This window comes from Panthera leo, chromosome B2 (assembly GCF_018350215.1).
Source record: "Panthera leo isolate Ple1 chromosome B2, P.leo_Ple1_pat1.1, whole genome shotgun sequence".
In the NCBI taxonomy this organism is placed as follows: domain Eukaryota; kingdom Metazoa; phylum Chordata; class Mammalia; order Carnivora; family Felidae; genus Panthera; species Panthera leo.
The window spans coordinates 37,962,652-37,982,634 of record NC_056683.1 but is presented as its reverse complement, the minus strand read 5'-3'; the positions used below and the strand labels follow the sequence as shown (position 1 = coordinate 37,982,634).

At 50.8% G+C, this 19,983-nt stretch overlaps 1 protein-coding gene across 7 annotated transcripts in view; it reads right to left on the bottom strand.

Moving 5' to 3' along the window:
• The window catches only part of DAAM2 (dishevelled associated activator of morphogenesis 2), a 118,393-nt gene that overhangs the window by 65,946 nt on the left and 32,464 nt on the right, over positions 1–19,983 (bottom strand). The window contains exon 1 of one of the 7 annotated variants that reach the window (XM_042938656.1): positions 16,622–16,708. The exons of 4 other annotated variants lie outside the window; for them this stretch is intronic. The gene's annotated coding sequence lies outside the window, so the exon portion shown is untranslated. Of the gene's footprint in view, positions 1–3,918; positions 4,186–16,621; positions 16,709–19,983 lie in introns of those variants that run through there. 2 more of the 7 variants (XM_042938652.1, XM_042938658.1) reach the window with 2 other exon arrangements.

Genomic DNA, 19,983 nt, shown 5'->3' with positions numbered 1-19,983 from the left:
CATCCCAGGGTTCATAATATAATAAAAGACCCAAAACACCCAAAATACTAAAATGTAAGGTATTGATTAAACATATATAAACACAAGAGCGTGCACACGCACACACACACACACACACACACGGCAGGCTGAAGTAATTTTATTTGTGTTGGAGTTTGGGGTTATTTTTCTTACTTTTCTAGATTTTTCCAAATTTCCCATTACAAGCATTTATTATTTTCATCAGAAAAAAATAAGGTTGTTTTTAAAGTTTATTTATTTATTGGGGGGGGGGGAGAAAACACACGCAGGGGAGGGGCCGAGAGAGAGGGAGAGAAGAATCCCAAGCAGGTTTTCAGCTGTCAGTGCAGAGCCCGGGGCTCGAACCCACGAACTGTGAGATCATGACCTGAGCCAAAACCAAGAGTTAAACACTTAACCGACTGACCTATGCAGGAGCCCCAATGTTATTTTTAAAAGAAGATGAACTTTAGGCTACAAATGAGGAGGCTTAGGATTGAATCCCATCTCTACCTTTGCAGGCTACCTGGGACAAGAGAGTATTATTTCTTTGAACCTTGTCGGTAAATGAGCAGGGCGAACCACAGGCTCTCCAGAGCTTCTCCCGCCCCTGACACTAGGCTCTGTGACATAGACTACATGAAGTGCTAAATGATGCGGGTTGACTGGATCCTATCCCCTGGGCTCCCATTAGTTCATCATTCACTCATTTGCTCATTCATTCAACCACCACTGTTGTTAGCACTCCCTCTGTGCCTGGCACTGCTCTTGGTGCTGGGGACATAGAGGCAACTAACTGAACAGGTGCAGCTCCTGCCCTCACAAAGCTAGGTCCCCAAAGCTCAGGGTCTCTTTCCACTGCTCTTTTTTCTTCCATTCCGAATGCCCTATCCTGTTACCAATTCTTGCCACCACTTTTCCAAAATGCCTCGGGTGCGTGGGTTTCATTCCCAAACCCCATGCTCCAGACCTGGTCCAACCCCACACAGTCTCATGATGGGACCAGCGCTGACCCCATCATTTCTCCCCGTTCTCAGCATCCTGCAGTTTTTGACTCATTTCTCTAGGAGCACATGATTCTGCATCCCTCAGTTCAGCATCCCTCAGAGTCCCCAGTCCCAATGGAGAGCCACCTGCTTTAATTGTTTGGTTTGGCCATTTGGTGGGCTCGCAAATTCCATACCGGCCAAGCCTTGAAATCAGATCTACATCCTACACTCCAGTGAGGACCTGGAAGAAATGGAACCTTCCCGCACTGCTCTGGGAACACAAAATGGCATCTCCAATATGGAAAACAGTTTGGCCATTGCTTAGAAAGTTAAACACACACCTCCGTATGATCTGGTTGTTCCAGTCCTAGGTATTTATCCAAGAGAAATGCCAGCACATGCCCATACACAGTCCTATTCCTGAATGTTCACAGAAGCTTGATCTGGAGTAGCTCCAAACTAGAGGCAACCCAAACGCCCATCAACAGGTGAATCAATAATCTAATTGTATAGTTTTCCACAGAGAATACTATTCAGCAATAAAAAGGAATGAACTATCAATACATGCTACATGTGGACAGAGCTCAAAATAATTATGCTAAAGAAAAAAAACTCCAGAGGCAAAAATGATTAGTATGGTACAATTCTGTTTATCTGAAGCTTGAGAAAATGAAACTAACCTATAGTGATTAAAACCAGTTGGGTGGTTGCCTATGGAGGCAGGGGAGGGTAGGCAGGGAGGGGGTGGATTTTGAAAGGACATAAGGGAACTTTGGGGATAATGGACATGTTCACAATCTTGATTGGGGTAGGGATTCAGAGGTGTATACCTATGTTAAAATGTATCAAGCTAAGTATCTTAATTACATATGGTTTATTGCACATCAATTATACTTCAATAATGTAGCAAAAAAACAAAACAGGTCTATTTATAGCCTCACACTATCAAACCGTCAAGGCCATTAGAGAGTGGCCACTCTAGCCACTGCAGCTGGTTACTCTCTAGAAGGTTACCAATATTATAAATAATATTACCTATATTACATTATATTATAATACTATAGAGATTCCAGGAAAAACCTGAGAAGTAGGGAATGGGAATAAGGAATTACCCCTCCTACCTGGGCCCAGGGCCCAAACCTGGCAAGAATCAGCTGATCTGGCCTCATCTTCCAGGAGGCAGGTTCCTGGTACACTGAAAGAATACATGTTTTTATTAGCCTGTGGCTAGGTTATTTAGTATCTAAGAGCCTCATTTCCTTTGTGGGCACACAGATGACCAAGCCCACCTCCCAGGGCTACTGTGAGCACATTATCAGGTGGCCAGCACAGCACTGAGCACATCACAGGCCCTCAAACTCCATTCCCTCCTCCTCTCCAGGCTCCAGACTCCTCATAGTGGTGGCTAAGGTTCAGAGCTCATCCCACGAAAGTGGGAGAAGCTAAGAGGCTGCCAGGAGCAGAGTAAGGAGGGGGTTGGAAGCCCAATGAAACATAAACAGTCACAAACCTGCTTCCATCTGGAAGTCTCTGGGGGTAGGGCTGGGGTGACAGCAGCCCAGGGCTTCTGGGTGGATAAAAATAGGGCTCTCTAAGCCTGGGTTACAGTCCTGGAATTTGTCAGAGGCAGAAGAGATGGGGAGGGGGGCTGAGAACAGTGGCTATGACAAGGAGTTTTCAGGACAAGGCATAAGGAGGGATGTGAATTGGGCAGGACAGGAAGTTGGAGGGGGGGTACCTGACCTTGTACGCTACACAAACAAGTATAGGAAAGGCTCAGAACTGACCGAAGAAGAAACAGAAGAAATGAATGCGTGAGAGGGTTTGACTCTGTGATGCAGAGGTAGATGTGTGGGATGGTTATGTGTGATATGTATAGTGTGTCTTTATCTGTGCATGTGTATTTCTGGTGTGTGTATATGTGTCAGCAAATACACAGGATTCTACTGACTTTCAAGTCTCAGCAGAGAGAAGACCCAGTTCGCCTCCCAAAGTACATAAGCCGAGGAAACAGGAATATCACTGAAAATCAGCCCCCTTAGTTTGTAAGGAGCTACCTGAGCTTAATAGTCAGGAAATGTTACTGTGGGGAATTCTGTGTCTTGTCTTCAGCACCACCTTATGGCCCAGCAGGAGAGACCCATTCAAAAGATGCTCGCACCTGCCATGGACCAGAGACGGGACATTCCCATTCATCATCTCATTTAATCTCAAGACAACTCAGTGAGATCACGATTTTTGACTGAGGAGGATACCGAGGTTCAAAGCCAAGAGGGGAGGATACCCAAACGGGGGCTCTTTCCTATTAAACAAACCACCTCATTCCGACCCAGTTTCAATTCAGCTCCAGATGTGTGTGTACACGTGTACGTGTGTGTGTGTGTTCCTCTGTGTATACATGCGTGCCCATCAGATAGAACTGGGTTTCCTCTGGGGATATATTATAATAGGGCATACACTCCCTCTCCCTCTGCTATCTGAAATGTGTCCCCAAACCACTGCGTGCTCCACACTTTTACAAGATAGATACTCAATACATTTCTAGAAAGGATACTAACGTTTACTATAAACTGGGCTGGGCTCAAACTTTAACATCCCTTTGTGATTTTATGATCTGAATTTTTATATATAGGGAAGTTAAGGCTTAGAGAATGTAAGCAAGTTGCCCAAGTTAATACCGTGTTCATAAAACATGTGAGTCTCAGTTTGGTCAATTCTAAAGCTCAGACGTAGCCTTCCCGCTGCATAGAGATGGCAGGGTGTCAATGGCAGCATCGTGTAAAACGGTCAGTGCCCCACAGCCATGGCAGCCTCCTGTGGTACCCCGTCCCTTCCCCCATCACCCATGCCACTCTTACGGGAGAACCCAGCACTAGTACAGAGAAACCTTGACCCCAGCCACAGACAGCAACCCAGCCCATCATCTTACCACACACACAGAGTCACAGAGAGGTCCAGGCTGTTCCCTCCTCTGGACCAGCCTCTTGGGCATGTGAGCTGGGCACTCTCAGCTCTGCTTGCCTTAAGGCTCTCCTGTCGTTGTCCTGAATCTTTCCTAATTTTTGAACAAGGAGCCTTGCTTTTCCATTTTGCACAGGGTCCCGCAAATCATGCAGCTGGTCCTGCCCGTCTTCTAGGGCAGCCAGCTCAGGGAGTCTTTCCCAGGAAGAGCAGCCCAGCCAGCCACTCCCTGCATGTTTCCAAAAATGTTACCCACAGTCCCTGAATGGTTGGGACGGAACAGAGACAAGTTACTTTAATCTGGGGTGGCTTCCTGCCCAAATGGCCTTGATGGGCAACTCAGTAACTGCTAGACTGCTCTCCGCCCCGTCTCTCCTCTGTATCCCACCTCACCCCTCCACTCCACCACGTCCCCTGGTTTCCAACCTCATTGTCTTCCTCCTCCCTAAATGCACATCGCTCGTGGGATTGAAATTCCCAGAGGACACGGACATTTCCGCTTGTACCCCCAAGTCCCCTCATGGGGCTCCTTCAGCACGCACAGCAGGAACTTGATAAGAGCAGCAGAATTTAAATACATTGTAGTATTTCCTGAATTCTTGGCCCTATCATAAAACATATCAGTGTGCTATTACATTACACATACGCAAAGACGGTTGATCCTGCGACTGGATAAATACCAAACTCGAGACACTGTGTTATCTTTGAAATACAGTGAAGACCCACTCTGCTTGTTCCACTTTTGGGCTCACATTATTTCCCCCATGCCCACCTCTGCTTCCTCTCCCTCCCTCTACCCCTCTGCAGATCCTACCTTCCCCGGGCAGCCTTCCTGACCATCCCAACCCACCTGAATTCTCCAAAATACACTCCGAGCACTCTGTCCGCTCTGTCTATAGGACACTTCATCAGATACCACTTTGTGGCACCCCATGCTATTTCATTTCTTGCATTAATTTATATTTTTCACACCAATGCACTTTTTTCTTTCTCTAGACTCTGATCCCCAGAGGAGTGGTTCATGGCACAGTGCCTCGCATACTGCAAGCTCACTTCCCGATCGAAAGACATCTGATGGCAGTGGGTGGAGGTGGGGTAGAAAAAAGAGGAGAAAGTTATTAATCGCCCAGAAGTAAACCTTCATGGCAAACCCAAAAAACGTAGGTACTTAGACCTTTTCTCTTCTGGAATCCACTGGAGGTCAAAGGCATCCAGACCTTGGCCAGACACCCTCAAGAGGTGTCTCAAGTGACATTCAGCGAGAGGCAAAGGCATGCTCCTTTATAAACCTGCACAGTTCAGTCAGATCCCGGAATTCCCAGGCAAAACACAGGACATCTCCATCTCTGTTTGGGTCTATTTTCTCCCCTCTTTCCTGCAAGCGAAAGGCATCTCGCATAAACCGTGTAAGAGACAGCTTTCCTCTCTGCGCTTCGAGAAAGGGGATGTTTCCTCCAAGGGAGTCCAGGCCCTGGCTCCAGGACTTCAGGCTACAGAAGCCAGGCCGCCCCGCCAGCAGCTACAAGCCCTGGGAGCAGTCTCTGTGTGGACTCTCCCATTGCTAAACCACCTTTCTTTGACTCGGACATCCCTGCAAACTCTGCCCCAATTCTCTCCACCAAAGTGGCTTTACTGACCCAGCAGGGCACCTCGTCTGTCCCTCAGGGCCCAGTAATGGAGGCCCATTATCCACCTCCCCCTGGAACTGCACTTTCTGGGTATCCCCTCCTTCCATCCTGTCCCCTCTGCCTTTAACCAGTGCTCCCTCATTTCACAGAACACTGTGAAATGCTTCTTCACAATTCACCCCGTCTTTCCTGATCAAGTCCTTCAGGATCTCACACCTCACCGCACGGCAGAAGTGCAGGGCACAGTGGAAAATATCGATGCCTGAATCCCAGCGAGAACCAGCGAAAACAGAATCACTGGGTGAGTGTGGGGGAGACAGCAGGGTGAGCTGCTCTTCCGGGTTTGCCCGAGATTGTCCTGGTTTTAGTACTGAAAGTCCCAGATCGCAGGGGACCTCTCCATCCTGGGAAACCCGGACAAGTATTGAGCCTATTGGGCTCTGGTAGTTGTTAAGTTTCAGCAGGTGATTCTTTTTTGTTTTTAGTTCAAGTTAGTTAACATACAGTTAATATACAGTTAACATAACATACAGTCTTGACTTCAAGAGTAGAACCCAGTGATTTATCTCTTACATATAACACCCAGTGCTCATCCCTAAAAATGCCCTCCTTACTACCCATCACCCGTTTAACCCATCCCCCCACTTACCTCCCTCCAGCAACCCTCAATTTGTTCTCTGTATTTAAGAGTTTGCCTCTCTGTTTTGATATTATTTTTCTTCCCTTCCCCCATGTTCATCTGTTGAGTTTCTCAAATTCCACATGAGTAAAATCAGATGATCTCTTTCTCTGACTTATTTCCCTTAGCATAATACCCTCTAGTTCCATCCACATTGTTGCAAATAGCAAGAGTTCATAGTCTCAGGTGATTCAAATTTGCAGCCAGACTTGCAAAACACTGGACCACATCCAGGTCAAGAACTCTCTCTCCCCCCTCAGCCAACTGCCCCGGGGCAATCCCTAAAGCCAGAGTTCACCTGCCTTTTGTTTTCATTTAAGTCAGGTGATCTCAGAAAGTGTCCCTAGCCCAGCACAATCAGCATTACCTGGGAACTTGTTCATAAAAAGGCGGAGCCAATTCTAAATCATTTGCTCTTCTCTCAACTACAGCTAGATCCTTGGCAAACCCCTACTAAGAGCCAGTGGCACTGCTTCCAGTAAAGTAGGGTTTAAGGAGTTAACTGTCAGATACCAAGGGCTTGGTGGTGGAGGTGGTTTGAGGCTGGGAGGTCAGACCTCAGGGAGGTGTAGTGGTGATCAGAGGGGGCCTTGGCGTTCATGCAGATGTGACAAATGTTTACTGACCACTAACTAACCAGCTGGCTTGTTCATGCCAGCTCATTAAATTCAATACTAACTCTGTCAAGTACATGGTGTCGGGGAAAACCTGCCTCGACCTGCTCGAGCTCAGGACCATTTGAGGAACTGATGCATGAAGCTGACAGATGGAGGTCACAATATCAGCCCCGCTCTGATAAAGCTGTCCAAGTCCGTGGCTTTATGTCTCTGGCCAAACGGACTGCTTCATATTCCATTCAGTGAGGCCAGCCCACGTGTCCAGTCACCAGCCTAGGAGGGTGACTGTGGACCTCCCACAGGAGTGGGCTCCTGACCTCATCTCCCAGAACTGGCCGGAAGCAGCCACCCTGCAGGCAACAGATCCCAGAAAGGGGAGGAAGTATTGGCAGGCCCAGCTCATTACTTCTCCTAGAATTACTGCTTAGAGATGCCTCGCCTCTTCCCTTGAGGAAGTGATGGAGAGGATGAGGCCTGAGAGTGAACAGCCTGCACCATCCCCCACCTTCTCCCCACGCATGTTAGAGCCACTCATGGCCTCGCCCCACCCCCAGCGACACTGGCCTGGTCTGGGGAGGGAGCCAGACACTGACTGATGTTTTGTCAAAGTTCCCCAAGTGATGCTAAGGTGCCATCAGTATCAAGTAACCACCCTTGGGAGATCCTCTCCTGAAAACGAGATGGCAGGGATGTCCTCCCTAAGGGTTGGAGTGTTCCTATCTCACAAGCAGGGAAACAAGCTCTCAGGAACACCTCGCCCCAGGGCCAGAGCCAGCAGACAGACTTGTAAGGATGAGGAATGGCCGCGAATGGACCAGCTCTCTCCAAATATTGGTGGACTTGTGGGTTGTCAGCCAGCTTGGAGCCAGATCGGCAGTTCTAGAGTCTCCTGGGCAGGGGGCTTGTTGAAATGCGGCTCACTGAGCCCCACCCCCAGAGTTTCTGATTCAGAGGGAGGGCTGGGTAGCCGTGGGAAGAGAAGACAGGCCAATTTGGTTTCTAGCCACGGCTTTGCGACCTACTAGCAGGATAACCTTGCCTGGCTCACTCACCCTCTCTGAGGCTCAGCTTCTTTGTTTGTCAAATCCAGATCACAGGAGGAATGACTCATGTGTTTCGGATGACCTGGACGGGGACACACGAAGCTCCTAGTGCGGTGCGTGGCACACAAGAGGAATGGGGATAAACTATGTTAATTATCATTTGTAGATATTGCTAGCTAGGGATGGCTCCTTTGAAAAGACTGGGAAGAGGTTTTGGATTCAGGCAAGAATACCCAGAGGCAGAACACCAAGGAGAGAATGAGCCAAGCCTTAAAGGATGCAGGGAGGGGAGCCAGAAACAGAGCATAAGCCAGTGCACACAAGTGGCAGAGGGTGGGGGTCTGTTGCAGATCTGGCTGAGAGAGGGGCTGGGATTCAAAGGCACCCAAAATAGAACTTCCTCCTCCCCAAGTTCACAACTCACTCTGCCCGCCCCCCCTTCTCTCTGGGCCATATTCCACATGCCTCTGTCCGGGCTCATTTGTTAGAACTGCCCCCCCTCAAGGCACCCCCACCCCTGCCCTAGGGACTCAAGGAATCTGAGCAATGTGTCCAATTCTTGTGCTGGAGGAAAAGAAGCAAAATTAAAGGGGGAAAATGCTCTCTCTATGCCTGTGTCTTTGCATGACTTCCCACAGCCCCCCTGGTCCTCCTCTCCCCCACGAGATGGCCATTCCGAGTCAGCGTCTGGTTAGAAGTATCCAAACCAACAGGGACACCAACGGCCCGCTTCCCCTCATCCAATGACAAAGCTGCTGTCTCTGCCAACCCATGCCCCTTCCCTGTTTCCTAACTAGACTCAGTGCTCATCTCCCTGAACTGAACTTCCCTGGATTACGAGAGTTTCTCCCCCCATGTGCACACCCATCCATCCATCCATCCATCCATCCCACAAGCCTTCACCACATGCCTACTCCGTGCCTAGGCACTGTGCCAGACAGCAGGGTTTGCAGCATGAAGAAGGCACAGCCCCTGACCTCCCCCCCACCCCCTACCGTGGGCTAAGGAAGAAGCACAGGATCTGGAGCTTATACTGTGCAAAGGAGAACACGAGGCCCCTTGTCATGCTCTTCAAGTTCTGGCTCATGCTCTTTAACCCCCTCTTCTAATGTGAGAAGAGACCTCACAGCCACTGGTGGGATACACCAGATCTTCCTTCTCTCTCTCCCTCGCACACGCACAAAACACACCAAAGAAAACATGTCCATATCAGACGCAGGTAACACACTCCGTGGTTCCACGTCGCTCACCATTCTGCAGATCTTAGAATTTGTCTGAGCGTCAGCACACACGTCTTCTTCAGTGACTGTCTTGACCCCTCTATCGGACATCTTTTTTAAAAAAAATTTTTTTTACATTTATTTTTGAGAGACAGAGACAGAGCACAAGTAGGGGAGAGGCAGAGAGAGAGAGAGAGACACACAGAATCCAAAGCAGGCTCCAGGCACTGAGCTCTCAGCACAGAGCCCGATGCAGGGCCCGAACCCACAAACTGCAAGACCATGACCTGAGCCGAGGTCGGAAGTTTAACCAACTGAGCCACCCAGGAGCCCCTCTCTATCTGGCATCTTAACTTTGACTTGCTTGGATCTCCCAGGCACTGGAGATACAGAGAAGAATAAGATATTCCTGCTATATCCTGGAGATCCGAGTCTAGTGGGAGAGCCAGGCACTTAACCAGATAATCATAATACAATATGGGACACACAAGCCCAGACATCGTGATGTGAACAGAAAGCGGCATCTCATATGTCCCAGTCATTGACAAGGAGGATACCAGGGGAGGCTTCCTGGAGGAGGCAATGAAGAGAAGCAGTAAATCTGAAGTGGAGCCTGTGCGTTGGCTTAGTGCCTGCCATTCCAGGTCACCTTAATCACTTCCTGCTGACTTGCTCCCTTCCCTCCCTTGCCCCTCCATCTCAGAATGCCCAGGACATTGGGGCTTTTGGAAAAACGAATCCATGTGCATGTGGTATGACTGTAGGTGGATTTTTTCCCCTACTTTTATTTAGAGTTAACGTTATAATACCAATAACTACTTATGTAATAAAAGCTAAATTTATAAAGCGAGAAGCTATTTCCCCTGGCTATTTTTAGCTGGTGCCCAGATACCCGCCTTGGCCTTTCGACTCCACCGCAAACGAAGGCCAGAGTGGAGTTTTCAAATGCAGCACCACCACTCCTTGGTAGCTGAAAAAATAGCTCCTGGCACCCCAAAGAGGGCAGGGCTTCAGCAGACTGGAGAGCAGAGAGTCAGAGCTGCACCAGGCTCTGCAAAGAAGGCGGAAGAAGGCACCTAGCTGCGAGTCAAGGGCCTCGGGAAGCAGAGTGGGGACGAGGTTGTCACACTATGCTTTCATCCGGCACGCTCATCCAAACAGCTCGTGAAAATCCCTGTTCACGTCAAGACTGAAGGCGAAGAGAAAGATGCAGGTTTTCACATGCACAGGAGCTGGGGAGAGCTGGAAACCCTACCAGCCCTTGCTAATGTGACCTGAGATTTCCTCTGCCATGAGCAGTCTGCCCTGATATTTACGCCTGGTTGAACCAACTGAAGCCAACCCCGCTTTCTCTGGAGATTTGATGAATTCTTCAAGGGGCTACATTTTATTTCGCTGAGTGCTAGCTCAAGAACCCTGGCCCCGAGACTCCTTTCTGAGAAGAAGCAAAGACCTCAGGGAGAGGATGGGGTTGAGACTCTAGAAGTTTAGCTTCTGAACTTGGCTCTGCCTCTGACTCACTATAGGACCTTGGGAACGTTACCTTCTTTGAGCCTCACCTTTCTCATCTGTACAAAGAGAATATGACAGGGCATACCCCATCATGGAGTCATGAGGAGTAACTGATAATTCAGGAATGATACTGTATGTCTGATACAGGGTATTGTACAAGGAAAATATTTAAAATATCTCGTAATATATTTTGCCCTGGGAAATCCAAGTGTTTCATTTTTTTTCCCTTTCCTTTCTCTTGAACCTTCTAATATCAGAACAAAGCCATGACATTATTTTCCCCAGGCAAATAACACCGAGGACCCCCCCACCCCCACCCCCGGAACACAAAGGTCAACAGAGTTGGGAACGGCCTCAAAGAGGTAACGCTGTTTTCTCCAGTCAGGAATAAAGAAAAAGCCTTTCTAGGACTAGGAGGGAAATGAAGTAAATGGCCAGGACTTCACTCCCTTCCCCACCTGGGGGCTGAGGAGGGCGACATCATTAGAAATGACCCAATTATGGATGCCTGGGAGGCTCAAGTCAGTTAAGCATCCAGATTCTTGGTTTCAGCTCAGGTCATGATCTCATGGTTTGTGAGTTCAAGCCCTGCATTAGGCTCTGCGCTGACAGCACTGAGCCTGCTTGGGATTCTCTCTCTCTCTCTCTCTCTCTCTCTCACTCTCTCTCTCTCTCTGCCCCTCCCCACTCATGCTCTCTTTCTCTCACTCAAAATTAAAAAAAAATAAATAAATAAATGACTCAATGACTTAGAGAATTCCAGAACAGGGAAATGCCATGTCCCTTGGAGAAGCCCCACCTTCAGCAGGGCTCAGAGAAACATGGCTCTGTCGCAGGAAGGTTAGCAAGCACCAGGGGCTGCCCTCAGGCCCACCCATTTACAGTCCTCACATCCAGACAACAGGTGGACACCGGAATCCTCCAGGGACAGGCGGGTGTCCCAGGAGAGCCAAGGGGCCCGAGGAAGCCAAAGCTTGAGCAGCGGGTGCCAGGTTTCCCTTCAAAAGCCCTGGGACGAGACCAGACATGGCCCCTTCAGTGGATTTTAGCACAGGGGCTCCAGAAGCCGAGGGAACACAGAACAAATCAGTGGATATCACAGGGACCCTGTGGCCCCAAGGTCCCCACGGGAAGACACCCTCACAGGGAGCCTGAATTGCGACTTCACTGAACCAGGAGCCATTGTCTCACATCAGAACAGGCTGAAGCACCTTTATTTATCAAGCTTTGTATTGCAAGTTACCAATTCAGGACATAATTGTTTTTTCCCACACATGGGAGTTGGATATATTTTCACTTCCTATTTCTGTAAGGCTTCAGTAAACATTAGCTGCTATCATCCTCATCATCGTTAACAAAATAAGCTGTTCTCAGATTGACACGGAGGGAGACCAGAGCAAAAACAGCCCCACTTCTTTCGGATCTGATTCCTAGGAGGGCTGAGGGTGGCTGGCTGCAGGCGAGGGGCAGGGAGGGGAGGAGAAGGGTGAGGGGCAGCCTTTGGGCTTTACCCCTTACCACAGTATTTACCCTGTTCTGTTCTTATTGATGATGAATTCTTCAAGGGGCTACATTTTATCTCGCTGAGTGCTAGCTCAAGAACCCCGGCCCGGAGACTCCTTTCTGAGAAGCAGCAAAGACCTCAGGGAGAGGATGGGGTTGAGATGCTAGAATTTTAGCTTCTAAACTTGGCTTCTAATTTTAGCTTCTAAACCCTCCCCTTTCACCCAGGTTTGCTGCTAACTCATCCTGTCCGCTCCTCTGAATCGGCCTGGCCTGTGAGGTGGGGGCTGCTGGGCTCCTGCCCTCCCTACTGGCTCCCTGGCCATGGTTATGAGCCAGAGCTGGGGAGTTCGGCTGCCTGAGCACGGATCCTAGCACCGCTTCCATCCGCTGTCCTCTCTGGCAAGTGACTTTACCTCCCTGTGCCTCAGTGTCCCCATCTGAGAATGAGAATCAGAGCAATCTGCCTCATAAGGTTAACTGGGTGGGGGAGGGGGTTAAATAGTGGGCTTGTATATGGTGACGAGGGCATGCCTAGCAAGCCCGGCATGGACATTAACAATTGTACACTTTCTCAGCGAGTTTTTCCACGACCATTTTAAACAACCCCTCTCCCTCCCATTTTCCACATGGACTTACTACCATATGAGACACTATCCACTTTTGCATTCTCTCTCTCCTTGAGATGTCTTTGTCCATCACTCAGTGCCATATCCACAGGGCCTAGAATCATTCCCTAGCACACAATGGGCCTTTGTAATGAAGAATGAATTCCTACGAAACTTTACTAACTTACAACCTTAGGCAGATTATGGAACGCCACATGCCTCAGTTTACTCATCTGGAAAATGGGTTTGTGCCTCTACCCCCAAACTGATGTCAGGATTAAATCCGATAACGTTTGTGAACATGCCCATCCCAACCCTCAGTACACGATGGATGGATGGGCGCACAAGGCTTGGCCTGACTCAGGCAGGGCCTGCAATGGTTAATTCCAGACTCTCTTCCCATCCCCCACGCAAGGCAAGGCTGGGCCGCAGGACCACTGGCAGCTGTCCAGGTAGAGGATAAATGTCAGAGGTGGGTGCCTGCGGGGCTGCCCTGGTCCTGATACGGGGTCTTGACCCAGGCAGCTGGAGTCTCTCCCCACCCCCTCCTGCTGAGAGGCACTGCCTAGGCCTGCAGCATTTGGGAGAGAGCGCAGGAGCTGAGCGGTGGGAACCTCCACCCGCCTGGGTCCCACGCCACATCCTGGCCTTGGGGGAGGTGGGCCCGAGGCCTGGACTTGCCTCCCAGCCATTCCCGGGCGGCCTGCTCTCTGGCCGGCCCAGCTGTGCTGACTGAACCCGAGGGCTGTAGGGGCAGCTCTGTCCCTCAGCACTGCCCTGTCCCCACACACACGAGGAGGAAGACGCCGGCCTCAGCACAAGGAGGGTGTGGGATTTAGAGCCCAGGTCTGTGAGCCCTGAAGCCCACCTGCCTTCCCAGCCTACGGGAAGGAATGTGTTCAAAGGCAAATGAGCCTCCTGCGGCCAAGTCACAGAGGGGACACAGTCAAGAGCAGATTCCAAGCAGGGGTTTCCTCCTCCTTCTCCAATTTCTCACAACTCCCCAGCTTTCCAGCAATTTCCCCTAGCATCCATCCCGCTGATGACTGACCCAGAAAGAGATGAAAACAGACAGACACCCAAGCCTAGCATGGATGGCGAAGATGAGTAAGTGAGACCCAGTGTCTGTCCTGTGGATTCATTCATTCCACAGTTATGTACAGAACCTCCACTCTGAGCCAGGCACCGCACGCCATAGGCATGTGGTGGTGAATAAAACACTCATTAAAACTACTCTCAGTCGGGGAAGAAGGGAAAACTGGTGAGAAGGTCAGGGAGGGACAGCATGCTGGGCAATTGCTGCACAGGGCACAGTGGGCGTATAGGTGAGGGGTCTGTAACACAGGCTGGGGAAGGAGGCAGAGCCAGGAATCCGGGAAGGGTGATACCACTGTGGACAATACAACATCTGGGGGGGAGAGTGCAGGCGCTGAAGAATGGAGAAATCCCTCACCTGGAGATTGCTGTCTCCAGGGTGACGGTGGCCTTAACTCCCATCCTGTCAGTCTTCAGGGATTTTCATTAGAAAGTAAGCCCTTGGGGGCACCTGGGTGGTTCAGTCAGTTAAGCGTCTGACTTCAGCTCAGGTCAGGATCTCACAGTCCGTGAGTTTGAGCCCCGCAGCAGGCTCTGTGCTGACAGCTTGGAGCCTGGAGCCTACTTCGGGTTCTGTGTCTAACCTCTCTCTCTCTGCCCCTCCCCCGCTCACACTCTGTCTCTCTCTCTCAAAAAAATAAATAAACATAAAAAAAATAAAAAAAATAAAAAAAAGAAAGAAAGTAAGCCCTCCAAGGGCAGGGACATGGTCAGTCTGCATGCTCAGAACTTAGAATAATGACGGACACATGTGAATATACCAGTGAGCATATAAACTCCCCGAAGGGAAGGTCACTATTGACCCCAAAGAGCACATGCTCCCTTCTGATCTCACTGGCATTCATGAAAATTCTCTTGCCCAATTTCTCACATGTTACAACTCTCTAAGGTATCTTCTCAGCCTCCAACACAGGTGTCTTTCCCAGGCACAGACAGTGAGGTCTGTCTGTCCCCCAAAGTGCCACCAGCTTCCCCACAAGGTCATACTCCTTCCAAAAGCCCTGGGCACGGCGATGAGAATCGCATGCCAATGAGGACAAAGGCCAGAAAGAAGAGGAGGTTGGCAGCAATGTCCACACCTGGGTCTCTGCAGAGAAACACGGTGCTGCTACCACAGCCAGCCGTGGGCACACTGCTGGCCCATGCACACACTGTGCCCCAGCCCTGTCACGGAAGGCATACACACAGGAGGCACCGATTAGAGCGCTCGGTTCAGATACTACCACGGAGCTGGCCCCTGGGCCAACTGCCCAAACACCAGCCGCTCTTGTTTCCTTCTCAGCGGGAGATTGCAGAGAGCCCAGGTTCCCCTCAGTTTTCACTTGGACAATACTTAATGAGGGCCTACTATGTGCTAGACCCGGTCTCTGGATCTAGGAATGCACAATGGGCCTTGTCTGAGTCCCTGCATTCTGGAAGCTCATAGTTTAGTGAAAGACAGGGAGAACAGTGGTTTTCAAACACTGTGCTACATGCTACATCAGGGGTGGGTCTTCGGGGCCATCAATGAGGGAGAATCTCACCTCCCTGAAACTGGGGGAAAGAGGGGCTAGAGAGATGACAGAAGTGGTGGTGCTTGAACTGAGTCTTGAAGGAGGACTAGGTTTTCCCCAGGTACCATTCTTCGGGCAGAGGGAGGGCAAGAGCTTAAACGTAGGCTGTGAGAGGTGGGGTGCACAGATGTGGTTCAGAGCTTGGTCATGAAGGGGACCACCCTCCTTGGATTCTGCAATTGACTGGGATTTTCCAAGTTTCCCTTCGATCCATCAAAAGAATCCATTTTCAGACCAAGGAGGTTAAGGGGAAGCACGCTTCACACAGAGACGGAGGCTGTTGGGCCCTCCCAACCCCCACATCCCATCAGGCACAGGGGTGTCTCGACAGACCCCCATGCAGAGCCAAGGTGCGGGGCCACTGTTCCCCAGAGCGATCGTGTGCTACTCCATAAGCTCAGATGTAAAAATAGGACTCTGGGGAAGATTACCCCACTCTGCTCCAGAATGGCCATACCCTTCCATCTTGGGATGTCACTCCTGCTGTCTGTGTGTGAACGAACTCCGCTCCAACTTCCTCTGACATGCCCCACAGGGGACTCCCACACTGCTGTTGGGAGGCACAGGATACCGACAGTGGGGGCTGGCTATCCTTATCGTGACCATTTTACAGAGGAGAAAACTGAGGTTCAAGAAGCAAGGCCACTTGCCCCAGGACAAACTGACGACAGACCATGTCTAGAACCCCAACCCCAAATTCTCGGCACAGAACTCTCCTTTCCCGTGAGAGAACAGCAGCAGACACACCCTGCTTTCGTTCTTGGTTTCCCGTAAGTGCTTTCTCCTGAAGGCAGTATTGACAGAAACGACAACTACAAAAAATGTAATTAAAACAAAACAAAACCTCCAAAAACTCTTAGCTAAGATTCATTAGTGAAGATTTCCCTAAATATTGTGAGTTTTGCAAAGGCTCAGGCTAAACCACCTCTGTTTTTGGATGATGTTCCCTAATACTCCAGAAACAAATTCACGACTTCTGGTCTTTGCCTCAGATTTTCCATCTGATGCCTGGAGAATACTTAGAAATGCTGTTTGAAAAAGAGAAGGTGCTTCCAACCGTCAGTCAGAAAGGTTCTGATCTGCCAAGTAGAAGGTCTAAGAAACTGAGTGTGTGGACAAAATCACTATCTACCTGCCATCAGTAGGCTCTTTCCTGAGACCCAGTGAGAAAAATCAGCAGCCGTGGCAAAAACAAACAAACAAACAAACAAACCTGCTGGTGTCCAGGGATTTGGGAATTTTAGGAGGATTGGGTGGTATTTCTGGATGTCCTCCTGGAAGGAAGAGCTATCGTCCATGTCAGCTCTACAACTTGAGGATTCTGTTGGAAATGCAAAAAGAGACGGAGAGATTTGAAACTCCCCCCAACCCCGCAAATGACATCTCTCCACTGAGATGCTCACCTTTGGAGGCACCTGCTTTTCCGACATGGTCCTAACTTGTCACAGAACGGGGCCTGTCTTGTAAGTTATGAAGCCATGACTTACAGAAGGCAGGGAGCCCAGAAACTCCCAAGGGCACAAGACGAAGGCTCTCAAAAGTCAAAAAACATGTGTATCAACTGTTGGTTATTTGGCTAAGTTATAACCAGATACCAAGGGCTGGCCCTACAACCACCTCCTCCCACCGCTGACCAGACACCTGGCCAGCAGGCAGAAGCTGGACGAAGACACATGTCTGACGGGGGAAGGAAACCAGGTGCCTTGAGCCAGGTCTGGTATACACCTCCAATATTCGCCAACACACTCGGGCCTTCGGGACACACATAAAATGTGAGCCCATTAGAAACCGGAGGTTCACAAAGAGAAATAACTTGCCCTGGACCATTCAGTGGCCGTAGAGCAAGACCAGGTCTCTCTCTCACCGCATTCTGCCCAAGACGGGCTGTGACTGCTGAATGTGGTGCTCCGCTGTGAGATGAAAGGGGTGCACAGACCCACCCCGGCTGCGGGGCACGCACACCTGTCAGAGAACGTGCCAGCTGGACACTCGGCACCAACGCTATGTGCACCCATGTTCCTGCAACTCCCAGAGGCCCAAGTCCAGCCCCACATGCCAAATGACACCCATGTCAGTGCTGGGTGTTGGTGTAGGTCCAGCATCTGCTGACGCCACACTCAGTGTGGACAGGGGAGAGGAAAGCTGGCTGCTTCTACAGCCCCTCTAAGGAACAACGCCCGTTTTAAATTCACACCGAGGCTCTGCGTTCGTAAGCAGCGTCCCTGACCAGAACTTCCCCTTGGCAGGTCAGCCACCTGGGCTCCACCCGAAGCCATGCCCAGGCCCCCTCTCGCCACTGCCCCCTACCGGCCAGGCAGTGGAATAACCTGGTTCTGGAGAAAAAGACTGGCAAATCCCAGTTTCTTGTATCTTCTGCTCCTACTCTCGCCCAGCTGGCCTGCCTCCATAGTCCAACCGTTCAGAAAATGCCCTGGTAGGAGAAATGTGCGTCTGGGCCCTGCCTGGAGCTGGCTCCCCATGACCCACCTTCCGTGGCACCTTCTCTTGCTGAGAAGGCCTCAGCGGGTCCTCTCTGGCTCACGCGTTCCTCTCTTCCAGCTCATCCTGCCTGCAGGAGCTGGGAGGCCTCTCCTGCGTGCGGACATGAACCCTCTGTCCTGAATCCGCAGAACCACCTCTGTCAGGGATTTGGGGCTTGTTTTCTTAATTAACTGAAAATGCTAACACGGGAGCCCGGGCGCTGGCAGGAGCCTGGCCTTCAGCGGCTGCTGGAGAAAATTCTTGCTTTGAAATCTGGATCCCTCACATCTCCCCTCATGCCCCGCACAGGATGTCAAAACAAACTGGGCCACCCGATCGTGGGGCACAGGGAACGAGCAGGATCGGATTTCAGGGCCAGTGACGGATTTAGCTACAGGCGGCTTCAGTGTCCAACTCATGAGGAGATCTTGATTTCCCAAAATGGCTCAGCTAAACCCCAAAAAAGCCACCTGCTGCGGCAGAGGCTCTCTGGGGGAAGAAAGGAGAGGTCACGGGGTTTATGCCAGTGCTGTGTCCTGAGTGCTTGCTGCCTGCCTGGCCGGCACGGAGCTGGGACTGGTGAAGATAGCCAAGTCCTACCGATTCCTGCCCTTGAAGAGATAAGCCAGGAACAAATTGCTAAAGTGTAGCACAGGGAGGGTCTATAGCAGGGCAAGTACAAAGTAACAGGGTCACAGAGGAGAAGGGCAACTCCCCATATTGCAGAGGGCTGGGGGTGGAAGGTCATGGCCGGACACAAGGAGAAGCACCTGATCCGCGCAAGGAGTCAAAGTCTAAGGATCACATAGGATGCATGAAGGGGGTAGGTAGAGGGAGGCGGAGGTGACCCAAGGGGAAAGGCTGGGAGGCATAAAGAGAGAGCATGTTGAGGAAGGGCAGGCAGGGCAGGATGGCTAGAGAATGGGGCTTCTGGGGGCACCAGAAGGACTCTGCAGAAGATGCCCCTGGAGATGAAGAACAGGGCAGGCCCATCATGTCAGGGGGAATATGGCAGGCCATGGGGAACCAGCAAATGTTTTTCAGCAGGAACGAACTCCATCTGGGGCAGGGGTGGCCTAATCTAGCCCACTGCCAGTTTTTGTAACTGTGGTTTCTTTGGCACACCCACACATTTATATATTGTCCAAGGCTGCTTTGGTGCTTAGGTGATTGCAACAGAGACCGTGTGGCCCCCAAAGCCAAAATATTTGCTCTCAGCACCTTCACAGAAAATGTTTGACGACTCCTAATGCAGAAGAATGACAGGGCAGAGAGTTCCAGAGAAAGGAAGACGGATGGCCGCTCAGGGTCCAAGAGAGGGAAGATACACAGTGGCGTCACTCATCCAAAGTAGGTGTGACCGCAGGCTGCCTCACGGCAAGACCCCAAACCTCAGCAGCAGCAGGAGGAAGAGGAAATGGAAGAAGAAGAGGTCTGGTCCCTGGGTCTCTTGTCCCCAGCTACCTGCACTGGTGGGACGTGTGATCCTCAGAGTGTGCTCGTCACCCAGCCCCGTCCAGGAGCCAAGGCACCAGGCCAGCGGCGTGTGCCTGTGGGCTGTCGGGGTAGCAAGCCCTGAGTCACAGGGACCCTGCTTCAGCTTTCTCACCTAACAGCTGGACCCTGGGAAAGGTCTGAAATTCTGGAAAGCCCAGAGAACACCCCTCTGTGAGGGGAGATCACACGGTGGCCCCAGGAGGCGCCACACTCACCCTTCTCAGCCTTGGCGCCTGTCCCATCTGCAGAGGCTGACAGAGGAGCATCCTTGAGCTTCGGGTCAGAGACACTGTGTTGGAAGTGGGGGTCCCAGCTCCTAATTCAGGGTCTTTCCTCTTTCCTGACTTGCACATCCCGAGTCTCTGCACTGGGGCCTCAATGATCCTGTACATCGGGGGGGCTGGAAGATCGGCACCCCTACTCTGCTCTGCCTGTGGCGGAGTCTGGCTCACTCTGCCCGGAAGAGAGGGGGATGGCTGAACCATCTCCTCCTGGGTCACCCTCCCTGCACCTCTTCCTTTTCACTCTAGATCAATGTAGCCTTTCTTCATCTTTGGTACTTTGGGCCTTCCAAGCTCACCATGCAGAGCCCAGCTT